The 6,000-nt window shown below is 50.4% G+C and overlaps 1 protein-coding gene across 1 annotated transcript in view; it reads right to left on the reverse strand.

Moving 5' to 3' along the window:
* Positions 1-5,743, reverse strand: part of C1PH19orf85 (chromosome 1p C19orf85 homolog) — a 47,969-nt gene extending 42,226 nt beyond the window's left edge. Inside the window, exon 1 of the mRNA XM_069649573.1 lies at positions 5,637-5,743. The gene's annotated coding sequence lies outside the window, so the exon portion shown is untranslated. The remainder of the gene's footprint in view (positions 1-5,636) is intronic.
* Between the last annotated feature and the right edge of the window lie 257 nt (positions 5,744-6,000).

Here is a 6,000-nt window from a genome sequence, read left to right on the forward strand (position 1 = left end):
CAAGAGAAATATCTGCAGGATGCCTTAGCAATGGTAGCATATGAACAATATATTCATGATCTATACCTGAAATATGGCGGTGAAGGTTGGCTGGATTATGATCAGGGTTTCAGACTAAAAATGCAAGTGTGGCCGGCAATGTTGTGGGATGAAGTTGATGTCGGGGGTACATTGATAAGATGATTCCTGCCAGGGAACCCGAGGACAAGCAGCAAGGGGAGAAGTCCCGGGTTTGGAGAGGCAGAGGGGGCTATGCGCAGCATGGAAAGGGCTCCTTTTGCGGGTCCTCATCCTGGGTGTTATCAGGCAGCAACCCACCAGGGGGAGCGAGAAGATTGTTGGAGGTTCACAGAGGGAGATTGCCCCTATGGTAAAGCATGTAAATTCAGGCACCCAAGGTGGGGAGTGCTAGGGCATGCAGCTCCACTTCAGGCAAAGCAAAACACAAGAGCAGCAGCAAACCTAAAGAAAAGGCGAAGAGAGAGCAAGGTATTAACAAAGAGAGACATTATTGACAAACCTGTGAAAAACATGATTATAATTAAAAGGAACTTACCCACACCAGTTAACCTCCTTGCCATGACTCCTTTTCTTAACAAATACCACAACAAGGTTGATGCAAAGTTGTTGTGGCAAGGGTTCAGGTGGCGTTTTAAGATCCCAGGGGCAACAAACCAAGGGTTTAAGGAGGCAACTAACTTACGGTCAGCACCGGAAAGGCCAGAGGTGGTGGAGCGGAAAGTGGGGAAAGAGATCAAGCTAGGGAGGATGGCGGGCCCCTTCGCTTCCCCTCCCATGGACAATTTAGTGGTATCACCACTGGGGTTGGTGCCCAAAAAAGAAGAAGGCCAGTTCCGCTTGATCCACCACCTCTCCTTCCCAGAGGGCCAATCAGTGAATGACGGCATACCAGAGGAATTGTGTAGGGTGCAGTATGCCTCCCTGGATGATGCTATTCAAATGGTGAAAGCAGCAGGTAGGGGTGCCCTACTGGGTAAATCAGACATTGAGTCAATGGGGCAAGGAGTACTTTTATGACAAATGTTTGCCAATGGGCTGTGCCATTTCATGCGCTTATTTCGAAGCATTCAGTACCTTCTTGGAATTCACGGTGAGGGAAAAAATGAAGGAGGTTGGAATGTTACATTATCTGGATGATTTTCTGTTCATTGGCAAGAAGGGGACCGAGGAGTGCAGGACACTCACGGAGGCGTTTCAGGGGTTGATCTCACACAAGGGGGTCCCGCTGGCTCCTGGGAAAACAGTGGGTCCAGCCACCACTCTGACATTCTTGGGGATTGAGATAGATTCAGTAAAGGGCGAATGCAGGCTCCCTCAGGATAAGGTACACAAATTGAAGGGCATGATACAAGGCTTGAAGGGGAAGAGCAAAGCGACTCTTAGGGAGCTGCAGTCACTGGCGGGTAACCTTAATTTTGCGTGGAGAGTGATACCTTCGGGAAAAGTGTTTGCCAGAAGTGTAGAACTGAAGACTGTAGGGCTACAGCATGCCTCTCAACACGTCAGGTTGGGTTCCGAAGTGAAAGAGGATCTCCGGATGTGGGAAAAATTTCTGTCAGAGTCAAACGGGGTCTCCATCTGGAGGGAGGACTGGGCAAGCAGCGAGAGGCTCAAACTATTCACTGATTCATCAGGATCCCTCGGTTTTGGGGCGATCCTGGGGAACAGGTGGTGCGGCAAAGCGTGGCCGACCAGGTGGCACAGGAAAGGAATCACAAAGGACATCAAGATGTTGGAACTGTTCCTCATTGTGATAGCATTTAAGTTGTGGGGGGAACTCCTTGAGCTACCGGGCATTTTGGGAGCGTTTTGTTACATTTCAAAGAGAGGTGCTACCAGAGGGTCAGAAAGAGGCTGCAGTGCAGGCCTTTGTGGGCTGGTGCTGGAGGACGGGTAAAACCAGAGCATGGATGACGTATCATTTGGCGGCGATAGCATATTATGCCAAAATAAAGGGGTGAAAAGGACCCCGCCAAGGAGCATTACATCAGACTGGCCATGAGAGGTTGGGCCAAGCAAGCGGTAATGATGCCCGACGAGAGGCGGCCCATCGATATTATAAAACTGCATGGTTTGATTAAATGCCTTAACACAGTATGTAATTGCGAAGCAGAGAGGGTGCTATTTACTGCTGCCTTCACAGTAGTATTCTTTGGGGCACTCATGGTCAGCGAGCTGCTGCCCGAGAACGAAAGGGGCAAAGGGAACAGCTTTTTGCATTTAATGGATGTGCAAGTGAGCAGCACTCAGGCGGTCATTTATGTGCGGAGGTCAAAGACCGACCAAAAGGGGAAGGGGGTGGCACTGACACTTCAGACCATTCAAATGAGCCTAGTGTGCCATGTGGCCGCATTGGCCAACATTCTCCAGCAACGGCAGCCGTCAAAGGCAGGGGCACCATTGCTTCTGCATAGGGACGGCTCCGCCTTGAGCCGCTTCCAGTTACAAAAAGTGATGGAGCTGGCTCTGGCAAAAATGGGGTTAACTGAGGGTCGGTTCGGGACCCATTCGTTCCGGATAGGGGCCGCAACTTCCGCAGCACCCGGGGGTTTGGGGGCGGAGGACATCAAGAAATTGGGGAGATGGTCTTCAGGGTGTTTCAAACGGTATATCAGACCGGAGAAAATGTGATTTAACATGCCATCTCCTCTACTTCTCATTACCAGCTTTGCAAAGAAGGAGGAAGCGCATCGTTTGAGTAGTGGGGCATTCATTTATTTCAAGGGCCAAGGCAAGCTGGACACCGCAGCAAGAGGAGCTGACGGCCGGCGACTTCTGAATCCAGTGACATGGGGTGCCAGGGATGAAATGGGCACAGCTACAGGGGCTGCTGCAAAAATTGCTGGGTAAGCAGCAAAGGGCAGATGTGCTGGTCATCCACTTGGGTGGGAACGACTTGATCAACTTAGGGAGGGGGGTCTTGTTAAGGGATATGATGCTCTCATTGCAGGAGATATCAGCACAACTGGGTGAAACAGAGATCGTGTGGTCAGAGGTGATTCCCAGGGCGGAATGGAGGGGGGCCGAGAACCACTCAGCAGTTGAAAGATCGAGGAAAAAACGGAATGGAGCCATGGCAAAGTTCTGCAAGGGCAGAGGCTTCCAACACACCAGACATGGCCTGATCAACTTAAAAAACCTGAGTATTTTTTAAGGGATGGGGTGCATCTGTCAGCAATGGGAATGGAACTTTTCTACTGGAACATATGTACTAAATTATTGGAGCTGTAAAAAGGAGCAGGGGAAAGGGGGAGCCACGGTGGGCAGTAACCCACCTAGTGGCGTGGCAGTGTTTGGGCGACCAAGCACAAAAGACAGACTCCGGATGAGCCAGAAGGAAGCCGGAAGGGTTTTTGCTCTTCTCAGACCAGCACCTCTTGGGAGCCTAACGGCAGGGGCGTCTGGTGGTAACAACAAGGGTTCAGCTTCCCCCAAAAAGAAACGGTGCTCTCCCCACCCACGGGCACCTGCATGGGCAGGATAGGCACAGGCACAAAGGGTTGGGAGAGTTGGGCCTACTATGGACACTATACAAAGGTATAGGGGGAAGCAGGTGATGTCGGACACAGAGCAAGCGCCACACTTACAGACTGGATTTCACGAAATGTGTGCAGTGATTCTTTTGTTGTGGAAATAAAACTTTGGCCAATTTTGCCATTTGAAACTACTGTCTCATTCCAATTCATTTTCTTGTAAGAAAACAAGGTGCAGCAAAAGAATGAGCTAATAATGGCTAATTGGCTATGGGTACAAATGGACAAATGCAGGGGTTATGCAGCTGCCGATTGGAATAACCCAAAGAAAATGGAGGAGGCGGCCCGGTAACCGCTACAGGGGCCTCCTCTAACCTTTCTCCCCTCCCCCTGGGTAAGGGTAGGGTCCGGGGGGGCGGAACGGCGGCAAAACCACCCCAAAGCCCGCGAAGGGCAAACAAAGGAAAGGGGCGGGGTAAGCCCCTTTATAACGAGCAGGGTCCTACAGCAGGAAGCATCCAGCACCTGCAGTAGGACACTTGCCTACCCGCCGTGGAAGAAGGATTTCGTTTTCCACCCACCCCACAAAAAGAAATGGAAGGAAGGTGACACCTGGACGTCGCTGTCGCAGGACGGTCAGGCTGGTGTAAGGCTGTGTTTGGGCGACCAAGCACAAAAGACAGACTCCGGATGAGCCAGAAGGAAGCCGGAAGGGTCTTCGCTCTTCTCGGACCAGCGCCTCTTGGGAGGCTAACGGCAGGGGCGTCTGGTGGTAACAACAAGGGCTCAGCTTCCCCCAAAAAGAAACGGCGCTCTCCCCGCCCACGGACACCTGCATGGGCAGGATAGGCACAGGCACAAAGGGTTGGGAGAGTTGGGCCTACTATGTACACTATACAAAGGTATAGGGGGAAGCAGGTGATGTCGGACACAGAGCAAGCGCCACACTTACAGACTGGAGTTCACAAAATGTGTGCAGTGATTCTTTTGCTGTGGAAATAAAACTGCGCCCAAGTTTGCCATTTGAAACTACTGTCTCATTCCAATCCATTTTCTTGTAAGAAAACAAGGTGCAGCGAAGGAATGAGCTAATCATGGCTAATTGGCTAATGGTGCAAATGGACAAATGCAGGGGTTATAGCCACAGCATGGCTACTGTAGAGCAAGCTTCCCTCACACCGAGAACAGGCACAGCATGGCTACTGTAGCAAGTGCAAGCCTCGCACAAGCAGAAAAGGTGTAGTGTTTGGGAAGCAAAAGTGCGAGGTTTCCTGACACACTGCAGAGGAACAAGATAGGCAGAAGCTTCTCACAACCATTGGCACTGCATGGCAGGATGAGTGCACATATTTTCACATGTTTCCTCACAGAGGCAAATTGTGGGCTTGGCACTGCAACCTTCCATTACACAAACTAGTCCCATGATGATTAGAAGCAGTGCACGCACCCCTTGCGTAGAGAACATGCGCAGTATATGCAGGTTACTGCATACTTCCCTTTCAAACGTCATCTAAAAAGGACGAGCAGCAAGAGCTTCCCGGTAAAGGAGAACAGACACAGCATGGAAAACACTACTGCACGTTTTCCTCACACAGAGACCAGACAGAGCAAGACAGGGCCAGTGTGGGGTTGTCATGCTTCCCTAACAGTGAGAGTAGATACAGCATAGACATTGGAAGCTACTGTAGCATACATAGCAGGTACAGCATGAGTGGTGCAAGATTTACTCGCATGCATAAAAGTGCAAGCTTCTCTCACACGCAGGAGAGGTGTGTCAGGGAAGTGCAAGCCTCTCATACAGAACATATACAGGATGGAAAGAGCATAGCAAGCCAGCTTCCCTCACATATAGAAGGGACACAGCAGGGGCAGTGCAAGCTTCCCTTCCATGAAGAATGGGTACAGTGCAGTCAGCAGTCCTGCAAGCTTCTCCAGCCCACCGACTAGCTATTGCACAGGCCGGCCAGTGGAACTGTGACAAGCTTCCCTCACAGATAAGGCAGTGTTTCAGCCCTGGGCAGGGCTCGGATATGCTGGGACCTCATATACAACAGGCAGGCAGAGCTTGGGCAATGATAGTGCAGGTGCTATTCACTTGCAAACAGTGAACATCAGGGCCATGCAGAATGGATATGGGCTTACCAGCCGCAGACGAGCTACAGCACAGCAAGCAGCAGCAGTGCAAGCTTCCCTCACATGATCCGCTTCAGAGACAGGACGCTGGACACAGGCTCCAAGCCCTTTCCACCTTTAAAACAGAACAATTCAGATATGCCCAAAAACGAGAACCTTTGCAAATGATAGGAGAATTAAATTCGTATTGTTTCCAACTACAAATTCAGGTTTTTTAAATTTCATAAGCAGGTCTCCACTGAGGGTGAAGTGCTGCGCCCCCGCCCACACAGTTTACAAATCACACACTGACAATCACAGTAAACAAGAGGCCCATTTCAAAATAAATCCTGGCTTCTTTATGTTAATACATCAATGGATCCTTTATTTAAAT

Source organism: Ambystoma mexicanum, chromosome 1p, assembly GCF_040938575.1.
Source record: "Ambystoma mexicanum isolate Mex_15411 chromosome 1p, UKY_AmexF1_1, whole genome shotgun sequence".
Lineage (NCBI taxonomy): Eukaryota > Metazoa > Chordata > Amphibia > Caudata > Ambystomatidae > Ambystoma > Ambystoma mexicanum.